Source organism: Bombina bombina, chromosome 1 (genome assembly GCF_027579735.1).
Source record: "Bombina bombina isolate aBomBom1 chromosome 1, aBomBom1.pri, whole genome shotgun sequence".
Taxonomy (NCBI): domain Eukaryota; kingdom Metazoa; phylum Chordata; class Amphibia; order Anura; family Bombinatoridae; genus Bombina; species Bombina bombina.
Genome location: NC_069499.1, coordinates 789,414,894 through 789,428,205, shown reverse-complemented (window position 1 = coordinate 789,428,205; position 13,312 = coordinate 789,414,894).

Sequence of the window (13,312 nt, the reverse complement as noted above, 5' to 3'; positions counted from 1 at the left end):
CTGATCAGGATGATTAACAGCACCCGATTGATTGCGCGTAAGCAGGGGGCGGCATTACACAAGCAGCGGCTTGTGCAATGTTAAATGCAGGCTTTGCTGCCCACTTGCTGCAAGGCTGGGCAGGCAAAATTCATGACAGCAAACGTCGTCCTCTGATATCAAATGGAGCATATAAGGCTCACTTGAACCTTACAAACAGTATTATGAAGCCACAATATACCTTACACTAGATCATTTCACATAAAAAAACCTTGAGGAACCTATTTTAAAGTAGTCTTATTACACATTCTTATAGAAGTTCTTTACATACTTTGGATAATTTGTGCATTTGTAATTTTAAAATTATGTAAAAATGTATAATCGTTTACCATGAATTTCACAGGTTAAATATCATGTTGTTTCCCTTTTTTAAATGATATTTTTGGTTCAGCACCTGGGTGCCACCAATAAGCAAGCACTACCCAGGCTGCTGAATAAAAAAAAAAGATTAAAAAAGTAATTAAAAATTTATCAATTGGAATAATGAACTAAATAACTTGCCTATTACAGGGTAGTAAAGCATATTTTTATACATTTCCTCATATGTCTGTTTAGTTTTGTACAAATCTTTATAGACTGATTGGACCAATAACGTATGCTAGAGTAATAGGGAAATTAGGAGATGCTGAGATCATGTAGCAACAGTTAGTTCTTTATATTTTTTAAAATCACATTTATATGCTTTTTCCTCTCTCTAAAAGCTGCTAATGTCACAAGACCTCTCTAGGGACACATATCCTTCTTTGCTCCCCTTTGCTACTTGACAAATTTAATTGCTTGTGTGCTTCACTTGACAACAGCCCACTGATGTTTTAAAATGGTGACAATATGGCCTCATGACGCATTGTGCAGCTGATAAGAACACACACAATATAGTAATTGTCATTGATACTTTTTTGGACTTTCACTACAATCGTATCGGATGTTAGACGCTTCTATGGACGGGTTAATAATAAATCCATGACATTGCTTACATTTTTGCTGTGTATTATCTTGATCGATTCTGGCACTGCCATTTAAGCAGTACAGTGAAAAATATACATCTGCAGTTCTTAATATACAGTATATATATTTATATATATATATATATATATATATATATATATATATATATATATAGTATGTATCCATACATACATACATATGTCTGTTAACTTATATCAGTTATTGGCCTAGATTCGATAAAAAACTGTTTTTAAAAATAATATCTCACTGGAAAAAAAACGCAAAAAATCTTTGCAATTGCTGCAAGGCAAGTTTCAATTTCAACTCTTCTATAATTTAGGCATTCTTAAAAAAAAGTGCAAAATTTACTTTTTTTCACAATTTGTTTAGGGTAAATTATAAATTGATTTTTGGATAGACAAAGAAACATAGAAGCATAGAATTTGATGGTAGAAAAGAACCGAAAAGACCCATTAAATCAACTCATATTACGTTACTTTTTTTAAGATAGCCTTATGCATGTCCCATATGACCTACCAATTAAGTAAAAGTAGCAACATCCTGAATTTTGCATTTTTTTTAAAGCTTTTTTTTTGTAATTGAAGATCAGTTTTTGGTCAACTTCTCCAGACACTAGGAAACTAAATTTTATTTCAATAAAAACAATCTAAGAGAAGTTTAACCCAAGATTTTAATTAATGTGACTGGAAATATGTGATAAAAGTGTGTGATATACATTTATTATCAGTTGGTAATGAAATACTACACTCTTTTATTAGATAAATATCAAATGAAAATACTTGAAGGTAGATTTATCAAATGTCGGACAGACATGATCCGCTGTAGCCTATCATGTCCCCCCAACATCAATAAATGCTGATAGCTTACGCTGTCTGCAATTAGCATCTTGCTAGCAGGGGGTGTCAATCATCCTGATGGTATCCAATTGGGTTGATTGCAGTCCGCCACCTCAGAGATGGTTGATGAGTTAAGGAGCAGCGGTCTCACGACCACTGCTTCTTAACTTATGTTTCCGGCGAGCCTGAAAGCTCGCCCGGAAACAACAGCATACACTGCATGATAAATCTACCCCTAGGTGTTAAATAACAAGTATTTTTCATATCAAATCTGTTTCTGTGAACAATCTTAATATTACAATTTCAATATTATTAATTGAATAATCAATCTTATGCAGTTGACATCTATCTGATGGAGTTGGCATCAGAGCCCATGAACAAGCTATCCAACCAAGCACCTATCTTTTTCTACTCAAATTCAAAATAACATTTTAATGATGTTTACTTTAATTAATTTAGTAAAAGTCTGCATAATAATATTACAATTTCCAAAGCACCCTCTGGCAGAAGTGTTTGCAACAATGTATAGCACCGCTAAAAATATTGCAAACTCTGCTACCATAGAGTGTTAAAGACAAGTGCACGGTACTGAGATATTATGAGTCTACATAGATTTACTCTTCAACTAAGGATAACTAGAGAACAAAGAAAATTTGATTATGGAAGGAGATTTTCTTTTCCTTTTCTTCTCTAATGACAATTTTTTTCAAATGCCATACTTGCCTATAAAACAAACATTTAACACAAATTATATTTTTGTTTGTCAAATTGCTTTACTATTCAATATTTGATGGTTATACATGCAGAATTTGATATACATACTATAGTTTATGGTATAATATGAATATCCAATTGTGCATGAAAGCAATAAGGGTGTTCTAACAGACTGTATATGAATAATCTAAATTATTTGTATTCTCTTCTATTACATTCTTTTTAATTAACCTTTTTTTTGCTAGTAACAGTTGATAATAAAAGAAAAATAATGTGTTTGTTAGCTCCACATTTTGCCCCAAAACAAAACAGAACAGGAAACAACCATTTTGATTTTCACTCTTTCCTAACCAGTACTACAACCTAATCCAAAATAAACAGATTTTGTTCATAAAATCAATATTAAATAAAAATAGATATGGATGATTGAGTGGACAACTTATGGTTGTGACCATAGTTAAATATTTTTTGGGGGAGGATTATCCAAATTTTAAATATTACCAGACCAGTTGCAATTATTTTTAACTCGAAAGCAGTAGGTAATATGAATGGGGTCCTAAGAACTTAGCTATCTTTTGATGTGCCTGATATATAACATTTTTTTAACTGATGGAGTTGACAAACCATGAACACGTTTTGTTTGAGGCCTTGCTTGTGCATAAATAAGATTAGTTGTTACACATTACTATGATCATGTTTTTAACAAGCCTAACTTTCAGTAATTTGTGACTTTTTGAAAGATTTTACAAATTTTAACATTTTTTTTAATATCTTGTTTTGAGACCTGTTATGTTGTACAATGGAATTTTTGGGAGACATAATACTTTAGTAGTAAAAAAATGTAAAGCATTTCCACAATAACCTGAGTTATATGCATATATGTATATATATCTTAGTGTAACGCCTTTATCACATTTTCCTATTCCTCATTTCAATTTTTACTTTAAATAACTTAATACAGTATGGCTGGACAAGTTTTGTTTCAATTCTTAAGAATGTTTGAATTATGGATAAAAGGAAAATGTAAAATAAAGTTAAAAAAGATAAAATGAAATAGAAATGAGATATCTTTGTCAGCTTTGAAACAGCGAGACACACCTCAAGGTGAGGTAATTCACAGGGGCAATCAGATCTTTATCAATTTCCCATGAGTTAGGTGAAAATACAAACCATGGACCTAATTCCCTAGAGCTGTCTAGTCTGGTGAGATTATCTATGAAGTCTCATCAGTACTGTGAGGTCCTTCCAAAAATTGTAGAAAAGCACATTTTAGTTTGAGAGATATTTATCTTACTAGGCAGTTTCTGGGTGTGAAGGACACAAAGATATTTTTTTTCCATAATTTCGCTCCATGCCGGCAAGTTTTTTTTATAATTGAGCCAGGTGCCTTAGAAAATGGCTCAGAACATCCTAGTATGCCCGCGGTCAGACCCTTGTTGGCCTCTGTGGGATTTCCGAGATTAAACTATTGTTCTATCTAGCGAGACTACTTTAACAGACAGACATACACAGTATATTAGCAATCCCATATAGTTACAGAACCTGTTTTGCAAATGTGTTTTCAAACTGTTGTGGATGTAATTACAGTTTCTTTTGCATTGGTAACAGTTCTAGTATGGTTGGCGAGATATCACGTATTGTGCAGCTCATGTGATTACACATGTTAATAGTAGGAACACCAACTGGTGATAGGCTTGAAAAGATACGTTATGTGAGACCTAATGAATTCGAACATGGTCTCGACAGAACAACAAAACACCATAGGAGCCTAATGAGAATCTATTAATCGAGCCCAGTATGTATCCCTAGTGCAAAAAAAATGTGAACCTCAAAGATCATAATGTTCTAATAAAAGTACTGTATATTCTCTTTTCTTCTGGTATTGTTGAAAAGAGCAATAATATTAATAGTAATGGTTTATATTTCTAGTAACAGCTCTTTCCTATTTCTTTACAATATTTCCAGAATGATGGACATCTTAACAGATTACAGTGCTAATGTATTAGCTTTTTTTAATTCAACTGCAAAGAGAAATAATTTACCAGCTGATTAAAATGCACACTATTGCCTCCTGTAATAACACTGAAATTTAAATCTCTGTATTATGAGGCTTACATTCTCAAACATGCATTAAAAAGTACAAAAAGAATGAATTCAATTTTTCAGAGATGATTTTCCATGGTTTTCTAGACTATAATTATAGGCCATTATGCTAAATATAAAAAATATATAATTTTCATAGTCCAGATTTAAAGGGACAGATAACTATTACACAAATCTTGTATATATAAGTTGTGGTATTTTTAGTTTATGAAGCTAACAGAAAGTGCATGTTTGTGTAAAACTAATTGCCTTTTGCCTGATAAACATAATAGTGGATAGTGGAATAACAAACATAAGAAAGAAAATATCAGTTCAGGAACTTTCATTTTATATTATTATTAGTATTATTATCATTAGTATTATCAATCATTAGTATTATTAATAATAATCATAATAATAATAGTTATGTTTCATATGTGTATGGATAGTTGCCTGAATTTGCATAAGGAAAAGGAAAAAACAACAACTGTGTTTTGAGAACTAAAAAATTAAGATAAATAAGATAAAATACAAAACACAGCTGGATAATGCATATAAACAAACAATGCAAACCAAGGGTATATGCTTTGTTTGTGATATTTTATGTTCCAGACAAATCTGCAACTAAGGTACACCTAAACACAAATTACTCTCTTTGGGCTCCATGTACGAAGCAGCGAAAGCTGCTCCGGAGCCTTTGCAGGGCAGGTTCTCATATGCGAGCCTGCTTCCCGCAATGTAAGAAGCAGCGGTCATTAGACCGCTGCTTCCTAAACCACCTCTTAGGTGGCAAAGCAAAATCACAGAGAGCGCGCTCGCTCTCGGTGATTGACGATTGACAGCCCCTTCAGTCGCGTGATTGGTCGCGCGATTGAAGGGGCGGGCATTACACACGCCAATGAGTGTGTAATGATACATACGGGCAAGCGAATCAACAGATCCGCTGCGCGTGTGTAGCGGAAGCGGGCGGACAGCTTCGCGAGTTAAGAAGCTGTCCGCCCGCCGTTTAGTACATGGCGCCCTTATTAGTAAAACCATGAATCTTTTAGTTGCCTGCATATTTACATTTCTCAATGTCTCATAACACATACATGCACGCACATGCACGCACGCACATACACGCACACACATACACGCATGCAAATACACATACAACACGCACATGCACATATAACACGCACATGCACACTCAAACATACACACATGCACATACACACACGCACACACATAAACACAAACATGCACAAACTCAATTATACACAGACTGACTAATTTCTAACATCCAGGTAAAGAGCAGTATTTAACCCATTTCAGATACAGGCCTTATATAAGGATGTATACTGCTTTCAAGGCCCTTTTTAAACAATGGATGGCAAGGTCAACCAGTTTATTTTTAAAAGGGTACACAAATTCTGAATCACTTGCGGGATATCTGGAAAAAGAAGACTAGAAAATATCACTTGAACATCTCTATGGTGCTAAGAGAAGAAGATAATTTACCTAAAAAAATCCTCCGTAGCCACATACCATTATGAATAAACTGAAAGCATCCAATCAGGATTCTTGTCCTGGGACCAAGGGAGCCTGCAGCTGGCATGTGCAGTCATAATCACTTGATGTCCCTCCTTATCTTAAGGAACATAAAGGGAAACTAAACCCAAATGTTTTCTTTAATGATTCAGATAGAGCATGCAATTTTAAGCAACTTTCTAATTTACTCCTATTATCAATTTTCTTCATTTTCTTGCTATCTTTATTTAAAAAGCAGGAATGTAAAGCATAGGAGCCATCCCATTTTGTATTCAGAACCTGGGTTACACTTGCTTATTGGTGGCTAAATGTAGCCACCAATAAGCAAGCACTATCCAGGGTGCCCTTTATACTACCTTTATGACAGCTGCTAGTCTTGTTGTCTGTGGACTAAAGCCCAGATTGGATCCTCATAATAAGGCAAATGATGGGTGGAGTTTGCCTACTGAAAAATAACTGCAGTAAGTTAGATGTTAATTTCTTTTGAAAATGTTAAGACGTGGCTGATATGTTGTTCTATAGCAACACAGCAGAAATGTCTTGTAATTACAAGGTGTTTACTGTCCCTTTAAACGGTTAGAATGTTTACCCTAGTATGTAGATAAGATAAAGAGGGCAGACTTTTAAACCTAGGTTACAACGTGACATATAACTTTATTTTATATAAACTGAAAGGGACATAAAACCCAAATACTTTCTTTCATGATTCTGATAGATAATACAATTTTTAAAAGTTTCCAATTTACTTCTATTATAAAATTTGTGTCATTCTCATGTTATTCTTTGTTGAAGGGATATCTAGATAGGTAGCGTCCACGACTGCAGCACTACATGACAGGAAATAATGCTGCCATCTAGTGCTCTTTCTAGTGTATAATAGTTTTATCCTAAACTTATCTTCCTGCTTTCCAACAAAGGATACCAAGAAAAGAAGTAAAATTGATAATACAAAATAAAATAAAATTGGAAAGTTGTTTAAAATTGTATGTTGTATCCAAACCATGAAACCGTTTTTTTTTTTATCTCTTTAAACTTTATACTGAGTTCGTCCATATTTTAAAAGCTAAAATAACTTTAAAAAAAAATACATCTTGATATTACTCTCAGACTAATATTTGCTTTGAATGCATCATAAGTCTAGAATTGATATAGTGTTTTTAATATTCCTTTAATTTATTTATAAAGTGGGTCATAATGATGTGTCAAGTTTCACTTTACTTTTTTAGATAATAATTTGTGTTTGTTTTGTGATTTGAAGTGAACCTGTTTAGTTCAGGCTATGACTTCAGTTGCATCAAATGAGAATACAAAAAATACAAAAAAATCCTCCTACACACACTGCCAGAGGGAATTTAGCTAACTGCATGCCAATCTCTGGCGCCATTGTATAACAAATACAGCTTTTCAACAGGGAAATGCATTTCTACCCATAAAGTGTTGGCATTATCAAAAGTGACATGTAAAAATTTTAAAGATTTATATAGCTTTAGTTGTTTTCGAAAGCAGAGGCTGCTGAAATGACAGATCAGAATCACTAGAGCATTCTGTCAGCAGCAGTAGATACAAGTTCCCAGATAATCCACAGGAATCATCCTAAACAAAAAATACAGAGAGCAATCCTGAATTTTCTAGCTCTTGTTTAATTGATGCTGTCAATTTCAGCATCCCATATGTTGTTAATTCAATACCCTGGTTGTTTATAAAAATATTCATATGCACACAATAAGTTGTTTATTAATGTACAAACTATATTATGCAGTGCCTGTAAGGACATGTGTATCTGCATATATTATATACGTATAAGTAACTGGAAACACAAATTACTATTATCAGCTCATAACTCATGTCATATATATAAGAATAGAGGATGTTGATCATTAATTAAAAGATGGGTGCTAAACTCACCATGACTGTGCCGCTGCACCTTGCTAAACTCAGCGGCTATGGCCGCCCACATCCCAGCGCTCTTCTACCAATGAGGTGACATTTGCACTTCTAAACCAATAGCCATGCTAGCATACAGAAAAAAGTCAGATGACATCCACAGCCATTGGTTTAGAGGGGCAAATGTCCCCTTATTGAAGAAGAGCGTTGTGCCGTGGGCAGCGGAGCCGCTGAGTTTAATAAGATGCAGCAGCACAGTCAGGGTGAGTTTAGCATCCCTTTTTAAAAATAATTGATCACTTAAACTCAACTTTATTTTTAGTGATGGTAAATCCTAGTGTTTGTTAAATCCTTGTATTTATCATCACTTTAAGTCAATACAGGAAAGGTATGTAGCAGGTTTAGCCTTGATCATGAGTAGGGTGCATTTCCTGCTCTGAGCAGTAGAAATTAAACCACTTTCAGAATTAAATTGTATAAAAAAGGAACAAAAATGAAAGTATATTGGAAAAATGTTTTACTGTGCATTGCTACACATTTTGGGCCAGATTAGAAGTTGAGCACAAAATATTGCTTACGCGAAAGTGATACTTGCACTCAATTGAGTAATACCAGCACATGCAAATGAGCTCTGGTATTACAAGTGATGTGCAATGCGGATGCAACCTCAAATTTGCATTGCACGGAAGCATTGCACTCTCAAGAGTGTGCTTTCATAGGCTCTATTGGGAGGGGTAAGTCGCACAGCGATGGGCAGCAAATATAAATATATATACACATATTAACACATAAATATATATGTATATAAGCAAATAAATATATATTTACTGGGAACAGACGGTTCCTATAGATCTCCATGTAAAGGCACTTTTCTAACACCCCATACCCGCCAACTTTAAACCCCAAAAACTGCTTATTGCTGGGGGGTTTTATTTAAAAATAAAATAAACTAAACAATACTTTACTTTGGGGGCAATTAGAGAACTTTTTTTAAAAAAATAACCAGAGGTCTGACTTATAATCTAGCCCTTTATATATAAAAATCTCAAATGTTGACTTTCCCTTTAAGAAGCTGTCAGCAATTACATCTCATTCCTAATATATCACAATGTTTTCAACATTTTCTTCCATCTTTACTATAGGCCATGTCCAAAATATGAAGAAAAATATGAAGAGAAAAAAATGTGAATGTGAATTCAGTGTACCATAAAGTTACTTTGAGATACTGGGGGCTAGTTATCAAGCCGTCTACTTTTCTGGCTTCGCCGGCCCAATACGTCCGCCTAAGCTCGCCTACCTTCGCCGCCGCGGACCTTGAATACGTTCGCCTAAGTTATCAAATAAAGCTGTCAAAAAGCCGCGGGGCGATGAGCAGCGGACTGTGACAGTAATCACTCATCCGATCTCGCTGCCCTTCGGCTTTTTCCCAGCTTTATTGCTAGCCTGTCACTAAGCACTCACACTAAACTGCACTTTTCTGCCCCCTATACCGGCGCCCCCGGAGCCCCCCGCAACTAAATAAAGTTACTAACCCCTAAACCGCCGCTCCTAGACCCCGCCGCAACTCTTATAAATGTATTAACCCCTAAACCGCCGCTCCTAGACCCCGCCGCAACTCTTATAAATGTATTAACCCCTAAACCGCCGCTCCTAGACCCCGCCGCAACTCTTATAAATGTATTAACCCCTAAACCGCCGCTCCCGGACACCGCTGCCACCTACATTATACCTAGTAACCCCTATCCTGCCCCCCCTATACCGTCGCCCTCTATTATAAAATTATTAACCCCTATCCTGCTGATCCCGCACCTCTCCGCAACTAAATAAATAGTTTAACCCCTAAACCGCCGCTCCATGAACCCGCCGCAACCTATAATAAATTTATTAACCCCTATCCTGCCCCCCACTACGCCGCCGCCACTGTAATAAAATGATTAACCCCTAAACCTAAGTCTAACCCTAACCATAACGCCCCCCTAACTTAAATATTAATTCAATAAATCTAAATAAATTAACTCTTATTAACTAAATGAATCCTATTTAAAACTAAATACTTACCTTTAAAATAAACCCTAATATAGCTACAATATAAATAATAATTATATTCTAGCTATCTTAGGATTTATTTTTATTTTACAGGTACCTTTCAATTTATTTTAACCATGTACAATAACTATTAAATAGTTATTAACTATTTAATAGCTTACCTAGCTAAAATAAAGAGAAATGTACCTGTGAAATAAATCCTAACCTAAGTTACAATTACACCTAACACTACACTATACTTTAATAAATTATTCCTATTTAAAAATAAATACTTACCTGTAAAATAAACCCTAAGATAGCTACAATATAATTAATAATTATATTATAGCTATCTTAGGCCTAGATTTAGAGTTCGGCGGTAGCCGTCAAAACCAGCGTTAGAGGCTCCTAACGCGGGTTTTTTACGCACTCCGGTATTTAGAGTTTATTTACCGCGACTCAAAATACACCTAACGCTCAACTTTCTACCGCCACCTCAGACCCAGTAGTAAACATATACCGCACAAAAAAACATCCACGAATCACAAAACAAATATTACACAAAGTACACTTACACTCATACAAACACAACACTATCTTTATTTTTCGTATTTTTTATTTTTTCTTTAAAATACAAAGGATTAAAGTTGCGAGATCTCGGGTGTTTGAAAAAAATCCACACAAATCCATTTTCCCATTGACTTACATGGACATACGGGAAAAGACCCTCATATACCTACATCTAACGAATAACATTATCACAAACATACACTCATCGATGCATACAAACAATATACACCACATTACATACACAAAATATTTATTTATTACAAAAAGAACACGATTTAGCGACTTTTTCACACAAGCTCATGACGTCACTCACTTTACGAGGAAAACCAGTCTTAGAAAAAAAAATATAGAAATCTTTGGAGCCTCCATTGACTTCTATTGGGAAGACGTGCTCGTGCACGCGAAACCCTCATTTCCCTAACGCACGCAAATAGCGTAGACTGAAAAACTCCAAATACCAGCGCTAGAAAATACATGATTTCATGCGTTAGACCCAGCTATGATAAATAGATAAAGAAATGACTATTTCCCTATGGTGGACTTATGTTTTTTAATATTAAATATTCACCACACCATAAATATTTTTAACACTTTTAGATTACATCAACTACAAATCCCCATCACTAGTAACACATTATTATTTCAATAAAATTACATTTACAATTAAAATAAAAATCAATACACATTTCTGGATTCACAAACACTACACAATGGGAAACATCTCTCATTTACCTTTATTATTGCATTTCTGTTATTCAACTCATATGCTTGCAGCAACTGCATATCTACATAGGCTTAACACATGATCACTCATGGATGCACATACATTACTTTTAACATTCACTCATACATGTGCATTCAAATGATGGGGGAAAAACACATTACATTCTCTCTAGGAATCACAAAACACAACATATGGATTTTACTGTACTTTTAACATCATGATTCCATCACCAGAAACCATTAGGAATTACGTACAACACGAACATCATTACACCAGATTACAGATGTCACTTTATGGGAAGGAACAACAATGCCAGACCGCTATATACAAGTCAGCATATGTGGGACACAATCACAATATATACGTACATGTACATAACACGCATCACCCATCACGCAACCACAAAGCACACATTTAGATTTTATTCAGCACACAATAACAATGTAGCACAATACAACAACACAATGAGGATTTCACAACTACATAGGCAGGTTAATAATATCATGACGTCATTAGAAGATTCAACCATACACATCACAGATTCACCACTGTACCGCCCCTTTAGGAACTTTAACACTCAATACTACAATACAACATATACGTAAAACACACTTTTGAACAGCATTATTATGGAGATTTCAATGGGACAATTCAGAAATATTGTCAGATCGCACATCAATTATATATATAATACTACAGATGACAGCCGGAAGTTATTCAGTATTCGTGCAATTTTTATGGGACGCATACAATATCGTCAGATCGAAAATCAATTATATATATAATACTACAGATGACAGCCGGAAGTTATTCAGTATTCGTGCAATTTTTATGGGACGCATACAATATCGTCAGATCGAAAATCAATTATATATATAATACTACAGATGACAGCCGGAAGTTATTCAGTATTAGTGCGATTTGAAAGGGACGCGTACAATATTCACATCTCGGCAATCACTTATATATACAATACTACAGATGACAGCCGGAAGTTATTCAGTATTAGTGCGATTTGAAAGGGACGCATACAATATTGACATCTCAGCAATCACTTATATATATAATACTACAGATGACAGCCGGAAGTTATTCAGTATTAGTGCGATTTGAAAGGGACGCATACAATATTGACAGCTCGGCAATCACTTATATATACAATACTACAGATGGCAGACGGGAATTTCGGAATTATTATTGCGATTTGAAAGGGACGCGTACAATATTGACAGCTCGGCAATCACTTATATATACAATACTACAGATGACAGACGGGAAGTTCTGAATTATTATTGCGATTTGAAAGGGACGCATACAATATTGACAGCTCTGAAATCACTTATATATACAATACTACAGATGTTACTTTATCATTTACAAACAATATTGCAGCAACATTGATCGATCACATTCGATGCACATTATACACAACTATGCACTTTCATTCATGTTAGCCTGGACGTGTGCTTGTTACTATAACATCGCGTTTAGGAAATATTGATTACGCATATGATCAAACATTACAAACATGCACTGTATGTGTGATATTTGACACTTTCACATTGAGAATCATTGTTTGAAACTAACATTTCAGCAAACAACAAATAAACGCCCACTGTCAAAGCATTGGCGCCGCTCACATACAAACAGGTGAATACAATCAGCAATCATTACAAACTCACTACCATTGGACTAATTGTACTATAAATCCCCCAAACAACATGGCCAATGCATCACTTGTGATCCACATCAGATCAAGTGCTTACCTTGTTACGCTGTTTTGAAAGATGGATGACGATGACATGGTAGACGCTGCTGGTGGTGCTATTGGCGAACTAGCTGTTGGTCGAATCAGGCAGCCTCGGCGGCTCAGACCGAGACGAAGGGGTCGTCTGGTTCGAGGTCCTCGTGTCTACAGGGTGAGACCCACCTTGGAAAACAT